This window comes from Pteropus alecto, unplaced genomic scaffold, assembly GCF_000325575.1.
Source record: "Pteropus alecto unplaced genomic scaffold, ASM32557v1 scaffold76, whole genome shotgun sequence".
In the NCBI taxonomy this organism is placed as follows: Eukaryota; Metazoa; Chordata; class Mammalia; order Chiroptera; family Pteropodidae; genus Pteropus; species Pteropus alecto.
Window position 1 is genome coordinate 17,848,365 of NW_006443138.1, and position 14,871 is coordinate 17,863,235.

At 29.5% G+C, this 14,871-nt stretch overlaps 1 pseudogene; it reads left to right on the forward strand.

Moving 5' to 3' along the window:
• The first annotated feature begins 14,429 nt into the window (after positions 1–14,429).
• Positions 14,430–14,545, forward strand: LOC112472386 (annotated as a pseudogene).
• The last annotated feature ends 326 nt before the right edge of the window (positions 14,546–14,871 follow it).

A 14,871-nucleotide genomic window follows, 5' to 3' on the forward strand; every position in this document is an offset into this window, starting at 1 on the left:
AAATGTTGAATTACTGATGAATTGGTGGGTTTCAGGGGGCAGTTTATATCTCAGAAACAGCAGGATATTCAGAGCTAGTAATGATAGAAATAATTGCAAAAGAGGGCTGAAATTAATTGAAGTATAAAGAACTTAGATGGGCAGGTTCAATCAGCTTTATGTGCTAAGGAGAATAATGAAAATAAACAAACTAAATAACTGACATAAAAATTTTAAAGAAACTGAAAATGTCAGTTAAAATCTAAAATAAGTATAAAATAAATATAAACAGGAAAGAAAACCCATATGTAAAATAGTAAGACTAATTCCTTTTGATATCCAGTTTTAACTTTGAAGTTTAAAGGCAGATGTAATTTTAAGTAATTGCTTTCTATTTGGCAATTTTGAATGTATACTTTATAAAATCTTTCCTGAAATTAATAAATCAAAATGCTAGGCGATACTAGTAACATTTAAAAATTTAAAATTTATGAAATTTAAAATGTGCAAATATTTTTTTAATGTCTATTTATTGAATACCATTCTGTGTAATGTGTTGTGTTAGATGAAGTAAGGGGTTAAAAATGTGTACTAGAAGTTTACCCCTCCCCTAACAAAGCTGGCAGTCTTGTGTAGGGATATGTAAGTGAGCAAATGATGTAACACATTTACTTTGTAGTTATGGAAATGTGTTTCCTATATGCTTCACAGAGGAGAAACATTAATTTTATTCAAAGGAACAAATAAAGTCTTTTTTTTTGTTGTTTTTTAAATGAAATTTGAACTGAGCTTCACCAGCAAATGTATGACTTCAGTTGGTAAGATTTTGAAAATGGTCTGAGTTTAACAGATAAAATGTAAAAATCATAGTTAACAAAACGTACAAGATATGTTCAAGAAACCAATAAGAAGTGAATGCAAGAGTTTGGTTTCAGGAAAGAGTTTCCAGAAAGATGAGGACTGGGAGGTTATAAGTGGCATTGCATAGGACAGGCAATCACAAATCTAATCATGGAATGCCATGAATGAACCTCATTCTTTGAGAAATGGAGAGTCAATGCAGATTGTTGAGAATGAAAATGATATGATCAGAAAATCCATATTTGATATTGAAGACAGAATGTGATAGGAAAGAAGTAACCAGTTATGCAACAATAAAAGGACAGAGCATTCCAGATAGAGGATACAGTTAGTGCAAAGGCCTACTTAGGAGAAAATACAAAAGACTGGTTTCTATTTTTGAAACTTGAGTAGCAAGAGATTGGTAAAAGAAAGAGAAACGACATAAAATAGAGCTTTGCAAGCCTCATAAAAGAAATTTTGGTCAGTGTTTTTCAATTGGGGTTGGAGGACATTAAGTAGAAAAGTGAAAGATTTTAAAATCTTAAAATCTTAATCTGTCTCATTAAAAATGGATCATATGAAGTAAAATGAACAGTACATGATGTCTTCAGTGCTTTAATACCATCTTACCTGAAATGTGATTCCATTATGAAAAAAAAAAAAAAATGAAGAGGCTTGGAAATAAAAATAATGAGCTTGTTTTTTTTTCTTATTTTTGAGTGTAAAGAATGTAAAAGTGTAACATCATATATACCTAGAGAAGAAAATGTCACAAAGGACAAGGACTGTACTGACAAATGCAGTAGAGAAATCAGAAGTGATGAAGACAGAGAAGATGCAAATTGATTTATCAATTACAAAGTAATTGTAAATCACCCAGATAGCAGCTTGCTAGAGTGATGAGAAGAAAAGTCAAATTATTAAGGTTGAAATGGGAGGTGAGAAATGGAGATAGCAAGTAAATTCTATTATAAAAACAAAACAAAGCAAAAAACTGTAAAATAAAGCAAAGTGTTCAGCTATTTCAGTTATTTTATAGCACTAAAGTGAACTCTTTCTCTAAATTATGAAGCAAATGTTTAAAATCTGATCTCTGGTTATTTTGGTCAACATTCTGCATTTTCAGTTTTGGAACTAATATGTCACCTGTTTCACATTTACACATATTTTAAATTTAGAAATAAATTGGTTGTACATATTGGTCTGGTTTTGTTTGATTGCTAATATAATGAAAAGGAGTAAAAAATACCTGAAATATGGAAAGCAATTTAATAAATCTGAATTTGATTTATGTGGTTTTATTATTTTTTATGCGCAGAGGTTCATTTAAGTACACAATTATAATTTAATGGGGGTGTGAAGTAAATAAAATAAACCAAAATATTATTTGAAATAATGTTTGCAAGCCTCTATTTCTTACAATATAAAACAAAGGTAGTTGGTATCAATTTGAATGCAAGTTTCTGGTCTAAAATCCTATGACTAAACATTTCTAACAGAAATAATGGAATTGCTTATGATTCTAAAGCACCTTTTGGTATATTGACTCATTTGATATCCATGACAACTTTGTAAGTATAAATATTTATCCTCTAAGATGAAAAAATTGAATCTAAATGAAGGTGAGTTGAATTTTATAGTTTAGAAATATTAGAATTAACATATTGTCCCTAGTTTTCTGATACTTAAATCAGAGCTCTTGCCAATAAACTTTATCCAAAATATACCAAGAAAGCCTGTAATGTAGCCAACAAATCTTATAATTTAGTATTTTTCCTGCCATGTTTCTAGAAGTTCAGAGATCAATCTTACAATTATATGAATCTTATTAATCTAGTTCTGATTTTTACTGCAATATTGTTATTTTACATTTGTTACTATGCATCTAGCCATTCCTGGTTATCATTATTTGATAAGGAAGTTTATATTGTATTTTAAACCAGACATGATGATCATAAAAGATGAATAAAAGAATGAATAAAGATATCAAATAATTCCTTAACTTTTTTTGCATGAATTAGAAGAGACATTTATTCAACAAATATTTCCATTTTAGTAGCATATTCAAATACAATTTATTTAGTAAATATTCACTGAGTACCTGTTTAAACATATTAATAACTACAAAAGATTTAAAAGAACATGATGCACAATATAAGAAGGGGGTTGTTGCCAAAGGAGAGGCATATGAGGCATTAAGAGATTTCACAAGGTGGTGTTTACCTCAGTAAATTCACCTTAGTTGAGGGAGTAAAATTCTAAGTTTTAGATTTAGAACTGTGACTTTCCTGCCCAATAACAGTAGCTCCTTCTGTCACAGATGTACATAATGTACATAATAGCCAAGTTTGAGATACTTTTATATACATCAGCATTGCAAAGTATTAATTTAAAATAAAAATATGTCTACTGAAGGACACACATTTGTATCATCTGCTAATCCTCCTTTCTTATTAAAAAACAACATAAGAAAGCCGAAGTGAAATAATAAATTTGTTTGATGAATTTATTTGGTGAATAAGAATGAAGAGTAAAAATATTCTCTGTGAAAAAGACATAAACAAAGTTAACAGGCACATGATAGATTGAAAGAAAATATTTTCATAGTACGTAACATATAATGGATTGATATAAGGAAAATACGAAGCATTAGTACAAATTACAAAGAAAACAGAATTGAATTAAGAGAAACAGATAACTTCAGAATAGAAGTATTGGAGGTTAGAAGCTATATGAAGAATCAATGATTAATAAATATATAAAAGTATTTATTTCTGTTCATCTATTCAGGTTAATTTAAATACTGAGATATCTCAATATAAATGTATTGCAATTAAGGAAAATAAAATTTGATCAACTGAATGTATGGGCTGAATTATCTAATTTTTTAATTCAAAAAAACCCTACATTATTGGAAATTAAATGTTCTTAATCTATCTTTTTGTTTTATTTGGTAAGCTCGTAAAAGTTCACCAGCATTACTTCTTTCAACCACTCAGTTTTTAAATTCAAATTGCGCATTTACTGCCATGTATGTGGTTATTAATATAGTCCTAACTAATATTATACACACATTTGTCCAAATTCAGCTTCAGAAGGTAACTTTATGCGCTTAACATCTGCTAAACACTACATTAAGTGCTAAATAAAAAAATATAAATAAAAACATGATCCCACCCTCAAGTTATTCATAGAGTAATAGGAAAGGTAAACCTAGTAAGTCAGTGGGGTGACATGAAAAATAAATGATCGAATAAGGTTCAACGTACCTTCAGTGCAGCAGAGTGATCCTAGACATTTAGAAAGCTGTAAAAGAAAGCTTCAGAAGTGAGGTGAAATAAGAGAGAAATTTTGAAGGGTGAATAGGAGATTTACAAAGGAATCCAGAGACTAAGGAGTGTTTTGAGTGGAAGAAATTTCATGAAAGAACATGATATATTTATGTTACTGCTCAAAATGTACAAAGTGACTTTGAAGAATAAAATGTGGGTATAGGTGGATATACTTTGGAAGAGAGGTTGAGGAAGCAATATGAGATGGCAATGATGAAGGCTATAGGACCAAAAGAATGGACCCCATCTGAATATTTTGGCTTAGCCTTAAGGTTTCTGCAGTCTTCCAACTACCCTTTCAAAACTCACCCCTAGGTTATAGATTGGTTCAAGTCTATAATGAAAAGAACTTCACATGTATATATCACTCATTATGTGCCAGCCATGCTGACTTATGTAATCCTACAGCAAATCTCCTGCATTAGGAAGGAAAGATAAGTAGGGACAAACACATCCTAAAGGCATCTGTACACAAACCTAAAAAGTCAAGATTTTATTCTATTCATGGCGAGGATTCATTTATAATAATAAAGTGAGATATTCAGACTGTGTTTCTGAAACATCACTCAAGTAACAGTATGGAGAATGGATTGGAGAGATATACGAGGCGGGCAAAAATGGAAGCATAAAGTTCAGGTATCCATACTCCCATGATGTTAATGGCCTTAGCTGTCAGCAGGTAATTGTTTGATTTTATTACCATGAATAAAAGCAGGCTACGTGTTAGAAGAAAATAAATCTACTCTATTTCATTATTTACATCTGTTAAACCAGATGTTAATGTCACATATTTAAGAATGGATTTAAAAATCCAATTGATTGAGAAAAGCAGAAGAATTTGAAAGATTTGCTGAATATATTGAAATTCACTTGGGATTTCTACTTATTATTTGTTTAAAAGCTATTACTCTACTGTACTCTACATTATGCTCAAGGAAACCACTAATAAACAGTAATAATAATGACATGGTAAATTGTCCCTAATGGATTTCTATGCATTTCAGTAATGATTTGTATAACATACTTAAACTATGTAGGAAAAAATAAATAGGAAATATGTGCACATATTATATTCTTTATTGTCTCATTTCACATTATTAGATGTTCATTCATTGTGAGTGTAATAAAAATCTACTCAAGAAAATGCCATTAAAAAATCCTATAATTATAGCAGGGGGAATACGTTTCGAAAGTAGAATCAATAGATAAAATTCAACATATTTGTAAAGAAATAAAAGATCATTTGGGGAATTTTTGAACACTTGTAATTCTTTGCCCATACACCTAAGTTATTATGACCTACAAACTCTTGCATAATTTCATTACACATTGGCTTTTTGTACATCTGGATTTAGTTGGTGGCTTTAGTAACATTTTTTTTTTTTTAAATCAGTCTACATTTAGTTTCAGGATTTTGTGTTAATAGCATTGGAGAAAATTTGTAGGGCTGGAGAATAATTCCTTGAAATCCAGGTTTTGTCAGGAAAGATTCCCATAGATAGTCTTTTGTATTTCCATACAGGAGAATTTAAAATACATAAATATTTAAATATTCAGAAAATCAAGAATATAAAAGTCATGATGCTTATTTGATCTGCCAATCTTCTCTTTAAAAGGAAAGTGATATGAAAAATCAGCTAAAGGATAACACTATAATTAGTCTACGTATGTAGTCAGAGTTTGGTTTTAAGTTGGACCTTATCTTAAAGTCAGAGAAATAAAGTGAGCAAGTTATGTAAATTTCTGAGTAACATTCTCATAGCATTTCCAATGGTGTATGTGTGTGTGTGTGTGTGTGTGTGTGTACGTATACATATATATATGTATCACTTAGTTTATATATATAAACTAAGGAACTATTGAATAATTAATATGTGTAAATTAGCTTCACAATTTATGTTCCATTTATAGCTTGAAACAGATCACATACCCATCATTCCCATTTTCCAAGTGAGAAGATTATAGTAAATGCTATTGTTTTGCTCAATATGTAGCATTAAACATGTTTCAATATTTTAAAATATATTCTGTCTTTGTCTTCTCTTGTAGAATCTATTTTCCATGTAGATAGGAACTAGCAAAACAAAAATTGCATGACAAAGTTATACAGGTAAGGAAGACTTTATTCAAGGCTATTCCAATGGAGAAGTCTCTAGACCCGAAAACTGAACTCAATTCCACTGGAAAAAAGAATGTAAGAGTTAAGAGAGGAGATGGGGAGATCATAGGTCATCTGTGCTTACAAACAGACTTTAAGGGAAAGTAAACATCATTCTATCTTTATGGCAGAAGGAAATTTTACAACTTGGAGCAAGAAGCCCTAACCCAAGTCAGAATCCTATCTTCCCCACAGAGGCTGGGAGATAGGGATACTATTTTCCTTGATAATTGCTTTTCAAAAGGATGGCCCTCAGGTCCTTGAGAAACACATTTTCAGGTCTTGAAACTAGTAAGAAGCTTCAAAAAATGTTTACGTATCATAGCATCCATGAAGTAATTTATAATTACAAGATTTCTAAAGTTAATTTTCTAAGAAAAGGGAGATTAGAAACTTAGAGGCAGGAAGAAGCTTGTATAAAGTCAAGCAGAAAGTAATGGTAAGGCCTTCTTAGTCAAATGTGTTTCTTTATCCATTGTCTTAGTGTCAGTTTTAGGCAGGGTCTAAATCTCCAGCTTTTGAAGCTTGTCCCTCTTCCCTGAGGCAGATGCCCCTGGTGGGCAAATTCTGCCTTCTATTTCGGTGGATCTAGGAGGTGCAAATCCCTTGCCTTACCTGAGCAATAGAGAGCTGCATCTTTTACTCTTTCACCTTTCCACAATAGCTCTTTCATTTTTGTTCAGGAAGGCACGTCTCTATGATCTGCTTCTTGTTCTTGCCCTAGGAAAAGCTCCTCCTCTAAGTCTTTGCCTCTAAGAGAAGTCATCTTACCCCACAATCTTTCTCACTTCAGTTAAGGAAGGTCTGCAGAGATGCCTGAGTTAGTGGAAACTTGATGTGCACAGCTACCAGGGGTTCTTTCTCATGCTAGCTAGTGCATGGCATTTAGTGATTAATTATAACACTTGGCTGAATTCTTCTATACCCGCTTGTTCTTTCTCTGCCTTCTCTTCCTCTTGTTCTTCCATAGGTAACCAGTGCTCACTTTCTGGCTTCCCTGGGACAGGTTCCATATTCTTTTGTATCTCAGGCTACTGAGTCACCCTGAGATCTCAGCTATCTGATGGGTTCAAAAGCGGTTTTGATTTTTTAATTTGTCCTACTTTTTCTTGTTAAGTTCATAGAGATGCTTTTATTTCTTTCCACATCCCAAATGGAATAAGAACTTCTATATTACTTATTCTAGAATTCTTTTTCAGTTATTAGAACACACACACAAAATGACAGCTTTGAACATCAAAATACCTCAAACCAAAGTTCCCTTTGATAGATGATTAGATAAAGAAGATGTAGTAAATATATATACAATGAAACATTATTCAGCCATAGAAAAAGGTGAAATACTGGCATTTGAGAAAATATGGCTGGATTTTGAGATAATCATGCTAAGTAAAATAAGTCAGACAGAAGTTGGTAACCATATGATTTCACTCATATGTGGGATAGAAAACAGAAAGCAACAAACCTACAAGACAAACAATAAAAACTCATAGACACAGACAACAGTTTAGTGGTTATCAGAGGGAAAGGCAGGGAGGGACAGGAGAGGTAGATAAGGGTAAAGAGAGTCAAATATATGGTGACAAAAGGAAATTTGACTTTGGATGGTGAACACACAATGTAATATACGATAATGTATTATAGAATTTGCATACTTTAAACCTGTATAATTTTATTAACCACTATCACCTCAATAAATGTAATTTAAAAAACAAAAAAATACAAAATGCTCAGGTCACATATTTTTTCATTGACTTGTACCTTTAAAAAAAGTTATAATTTTTAATGGAAAATACTCATTAACATATAATTTTGAAAATATCAAAAGACTTCAGGTAGCATAGTAAAAAAATATAATAATTTTCTTAAAAGTTCTATTGTATGTTACTATGCAAAAGTTTCTTTAGGAAAAAAAAAGTTTCTTCTCTGTGGGAAAATGTTACATTTGCGTTGATATTTCTAACAATAACATACATTAAAAATTAGGAAGATTCGTATTAAGATTAATCAAATAAATTAAAAAATATATGTAGGTTTAGTTTTCAGCCATAAGTTTCTGGCTTTATAGTACTAGTATCATAGTACTTTTGTATACAATCTTAGTTTTAATATTAGTTTTAATATTTAAAATTTAGAAATTTTAAATATAATACAAGTACATACATATTCAAAACTAACTGAATTATATAATTAACTGTATTATATTAAATTTAAGTCTATTATTTACTGAAACCAATGAAGATTTTAAACATTAAATTGTTTCATTCTTTTAAAAATATAATATTTGAAAAAAGAATATTGAAAATTAAATAATTTAATAAAAACCTAAGCCAAACTTTAATAATAGGTTGTAATAAATATCAATTATTAGATATGGTTTGAAATTTTCAAAAAAAAAATTATCTTATCTTTTCTCAGCAATAATTATGTTGTCAGAAATTCACATATGTATATTTATCTACATATTTATAAAGGACTTATAAAAGTTTTGAGACCTTGATATATTCTACTACAACTAATGCCTATAAACATTTAATATTTCTATGTCATTTTCTCTTTGAATTATGTTTCTGTTATCACTGAAGATTATATGCAAGGAAATAATTGATAAGGTCATTGGACTCATCATAAATATTAAAAATAAAATTAACTTGGGGTTAAAAGTAAAACAGAACTTAATTTGTTCAATAGCCAACTTCCTTGAAAATAAAAAGTAAATAATATATGGAAATGGTGCCTAAATCTATCTCAAAATCTGTGTAGTTATTAACTTTATTATGTGATGGTTTTACCAGAGAATTCAGCTACCCTGCCTTTTATTCCCCTTTAATAGTTGTTAAAAGGAAGTGAATGAAGTGAAAGGGAAAAGATATAGAGTTTTGGTGTAAATTTTTCTTGCTCTTTACTAATTTCAGTGTATAGACAATTATCTCTATATGTATCTTTGACCAATGTGTTGGTAATTGCAATCATACTTGACCTTCAACAATCTCCATGCAGCTTTGTTCCCCAGAAGGCGACCTAGTGTCATTAAATTAATGGGTTCTTTGCTCTGGCTTATGTTTATGTTGCATCTTTGGGGAACCATATCAAGAAGACAATAGGAAATAAGAAATTATTTAGAGTATTTTTTCCTCAGTTTTCCTCAATTTTCTCTCAGTTTCCTTTTCCTCACAGACTTCTCTACAATGCTCTCTCAATCAAGCTTCTATTAACCTATCCATCCACTTGTTATTTCAAACCAAAAGGTAGTAATAGCTCAAATTTTATTATCCTTCAAGTACTGCACTATCTATTATGGTTTTCCAACATCTGCTCGCAGCTTTAAAAATTAACCCTTTAGTAAAGTATTATCAACTTGACCTGCCTTTTGTCTATCAGTTTTTTTACTGCTGGGATTTTACAATGAAGCAAAATCAATTATAAAAGAGTTGTTTGGTTTTGATTTTGGGTAATTTGTGTCTTTCAAAGAATATGTTCATTTCTTCTGTTTTTGAATGTATTACAATAAGGCTGTTCATAATGTTTACTTATTATCCATTAATGTCTATAATATCACTAGTAACATAGCTTTTTCTAATATTTGTAGTTGTGTTTTCTACTTTTTTTGGCACAACTGGCATGATAGGAGATTATCAATATTATTAATAAGTTTAAGTAACCTCTTTTGGACACATGCATATAGAATAAGCGAACCATTCACCTAGATTTGTGCATCCCATTGTGTGTAAAATGAAACTTTGGGAGGATAAGAAACTTTAAACAAACATTGACTTATACCTAGTAAGTTTAACATAAAAGAGATTTATAGTAAAAATTCTGAAACTTTATTCTATGCATAATTATATTAAATAATAATAAATAATGACCAAATAGGGCTAATTATTAGAAGGCAAGGAGAGTTTACAGTAAGAAAATCTATCAATAGGATTTTTTTGTACTTATAGAATATATGAGAAAAATTGCAATACCCACAAAGCTTTATACTTATTTCTAGTAAAATAAATTTTACATTGGAATAGTTTTTGAACACAAATGTGAGAAAATAGACAAGAAAAAAGAAATAAAAGCATAATTATAAGATACTTTTCTTCAAAATATTAAAATTACAATGTTATAGTAAGTAAAGCAATACTCTATGAAAAATAAGAGTATTAATGGAACACAGTTTTTTAATCCTGGAATTTATCTAAGTGTATATAAAATTAAATTTATAAAAAAATTAGTAATTTAGAAAAAATAAATTACACAAATAATTTATATCTTAAATCAAAATAAGTTAAAAATAAATTAAGCATACATCAAAATCAAAATATTTAAAAGTTTTTAAGAAAAATATGAATATATTATTTCATATTTTTTGATATTGAAGATATAATCTATATTTGTGTATATATGTATATGTATGTACATATATGTGTATGTGTTATGAATAAACATATGCCTAAAAGAAATAAAATGAAAAAATATATGAAGAAAGAAATGCCTTATAAACATGAAAGGTCTAACTCTTAGCAAATTTCATAAAAAATAATAATAAGCTATAACTCCATATTGATGAATATCAAGATGATTTAGGACAACTTCATGAGGAACATAGACCCAAAATAGAAAAAAGACTCTGAAACTGGGTATAAATTTTCACTTAGTAATTCAACTTCTAAAACTTTATTCCTGGAAAACAATCCAAGAAGCACACAAATATATGTTTACATATCAATGTTTAATGTAGTATTATTTATAATAGTGAACAACTGGATGTGTGACACAAGGAAATTGGTAAATGAACTGTTCTATCCAAACGAAGGCATGCTATATAACCATTAAACGATGTTTGAAGTGTGTATTTATTAACATAGAATGATATTTATGGCATTAATCAAATAAAAACTATGCAGATTATAATTCATATTTATTTGGAATATATATACATTTTTGAAAAAGGTATTGCATAAAATAAAAAAACTAGACTTATATGAAGTTTTAGTAGTTTTTTGAATTGTGGGATTAGGATGATATAGTTTATTATTTGTTTGTTTTCTAATTTACCAAATATGAAAATATCTCTTGTATAATTAAAGAAATAAAGAAAACAGAGAGAGAGAGAAAAGAGAGAGAGAATGTGAGGGTACATTTAAACATAAGAAATGCTTGAAATTTCAGAAAAATGAAGTTAAAATGATGATTGGATCTTTAGATTCATAGAAAATTAATATTGTATTAGTAATGAAGTGTATTGCATCATTTAAGGTTTTTTTTTTACCTGTGACAAATAAAAAAGTCAACTCTAGCTTATGCAGTTCATAATAACAATTGTAATACGTATTTATGTAATTATAAATTTAATTATTAAAAATACATTAATATTTATTAGATGAAGACATATTTGTGGCTTAGATAAGTAAAATGTATATACATATATCTGGCTTTAGTCATGAATGAATTAGCATCATCAGACCCATCTTTGCTGTGTTTACTTTTGTGTAGTCTGTATTTTTTGGTAGGACCCAACTTTGTTGTACATTGTTATGTTTTTCTATTTGTTAACAAATTAATATCCAAGTAGTTGAAGGTGTGTTCTGCTACAATGTATATAATAAGGCAATGAAACATCTTGGCCAGGATAGCAATGTGTCATTTGGGTAAGTTCAAGTTGAAGTGCTCAGCCCTTCAATTACATGGAGCAGAGGAAAGATGGTTTTCCAGATGAAAATCAGGGTGCTGTTTAATACATGTAAAAAAAAAAAAAAAAAAACTTTGTGTATGAAAAGAGTCAGGTGACCACTAAAAGTATGAATTGTACAGATATAAGTTGGAGATTGTAACCAAGATACCTAGGTAGAAAACTACTGTAATGACTATTATAATTAATATAGTAATCAATAAATAAGTGATATGGACATGGATTGATGCAGAAGTATTAACAATATTATATATTAGAATATCATATAAAATATATTAACATTTATATTGCATTAATATATTGCATTAATATACTATACTATAAAATGAATTATATACTATTTCTTAGTATATAATAAATATGCTATATTCATTATATATTATAATAAATATGTATGCTACACAATGAAAAAAATTAGAAAGTAGTATAATATGATAATTTTATAATTCAAATGCAAATTAAATAATATTTATACATTATTTCACAAGATTTATGTTTTTTTCCTATGAATTTTGTGAAAAATTCTTTATTTCATTAAAATTTAACCTTACCCCTTTGGTAAAGACAGTTATAGAAAACAACAAATAAGCACAAATGCACAGAACTGAAGGAAAAAAAAATTAAAAACTGAAATTTATGGTTTTAAAATTTCTTTTTTTTCTTTTTTCCTTTTTTTCCCTTTTTTCACTTTTATTTTATTATCAGTTTCAAGTATATGATACATTGGTTATACATTTATATACTTATTGCTCTTTCTCTCCTCTGGCTCTCCATCTAGCTATTACATTAATGCTAACTGCATTCCCTATGCCATGCTCCCAACTCCCAGGACCATCTATCAACTACTAATTTGTATTTTTTTAACCCCTCATCTCATTCTCCCAGCCCCCCAAACACCCTCCCCTCTTGCTGTCATCAGATTATCCTCTATATTTGTGAGTCTGTTTTTGATTAGTTTGTGCTTTCTGTTTCTTAGATTCCGTATATCACTTTTGAAATCCATTTAATTCATTCACATCCCATACTCTCAGCATCCTGCTTGATAATTTGTTAATAGAGGAAAATATGCAGTATAGTACTATTTTTAAGAATCCAAGCTCAGAAGGAGACTGCTTAAATACGAATCTCAAATTTGTCATTTACCATTGGTGACAATCTCTTTGTGCCTCAGTTTCTTTATCTGAAAGCAGACTTTAATTCAGGACTTAATTCAAGGATTAAATGAGTATGCATACACACACAAGCACACAAGTTAACACAGCAGTGTCTGGAATATAGTAAGTGTTTTAAAATTATTATACATTATTAACACAATCAATCATATTAGATACTATTTACATTTAGAAGTATAAGTATTTTCCAACAAAATTTAATGTTTTATTTTAAAAGGATGATATACAGCTACCTGTATTCCAAGTTAATTTTATATTGTTTATGGGAAATTTATCATATGAACATTAAAATTGTCCCTATTGTAAAAAAATAAAAAAATTTTCTTCTGAAATATTTAGGCAGACTACTATTGTACTCTATAATTGAGCTGCAATCACAACAAAACTACATTAGTCATAGAACAATTGAAAGTTGTTTCCTATAATCACCATAATTTAAAGTAGAAAACGTCTTTTATTTTCTCTAGGACATCTATTTTTTGCATCTATTTTTCTGTACTTTATAATCTTTTAAAATTTCCATCTCATTATTCAGAAATTACATCCTCTTGTCTTGAAAAACTAGGAATTTGACTGCTTCTAAAAGGAGAAATGGAACTATTCCAAGATCTATCTATATACATGAGGGAAAACACATATACATATAGACACATCAAATATATGCTTACACAAAATTTGGGAAACCATGAGAATGGGTGGAGAGTTTGGTGGGAGGGGTGGGATAGAACAGAATTTTGATTAGAAAAACAAAAAATGAATCTAAGAAACAACATAAAATATATAATTTTTTTATCTGCTCAGTAATCAGTGGCAAATATTGAACATACTCCGGAAAAATCTTTTGCTCAATAACACACATATGTGGTGTGATCACTAACCTATTAGTAAGCAATCACGTTGTAAAAACTAAATTTTAAAAATTAATGGTATCAATGGACCTTTGAAGTAAACAAATTTGGTAGATTCAGATCAAAATATTTTTTTCCAATAATCACAATCTAATTCTGAGCAATTGGTGATATTAAGTATCTATATAATGCATTTAGAAATACCCAAAGTAATTGGATCTTGTTTCAGTAGGTTTAAGCATGTTGTTTAAAAGCATTCCTTTTTAAAAGCATTCCTTGAAATAAAGTGTCTTTAACAAAGTAGGTAATCAAAAAATGTAGATAGAGTACGTGGTTCCATAGTTTAGCAGTTAGCACCTCTGCTTTACACGCAGAAGGTCCTGGATTTGTGCCCCAGTGGAGCCATGGTCCATGGTCTACAGCCATGCCACCCTGAACAAGCCTGATGTCTGATCTTGGAAGCTAAGCAGGGTCGGGCCTGGTTAGTACTTGGATGGGAGACCACCTAGGAAGACCAGGTGCTGTAGGCATAAATGATAATAAATTTAAAAAAAAAAATGTAGATGGATTAAAAAGGGCCAAATATGTGATGACAGAAAGAAATCTAACTCTGGGTGGTAAACATACAATACAATGTATATATATTCCTTATCGTTGAATTGCGCATCTGATAATTACTGGATTTCGTTAACCAATGTCACCATTAAAAAAAAAAAAAGATAAAGCTTATCAACCAACCCTGCCCCCCGGCCCCAGAAAAAATTGTGGCTTAACCAAATATATGATTTACAAATTTGAAGTTTTTTATCTACTGTCATACATGGAAGGGGCACAATGAAATTAGACTACAGAATAT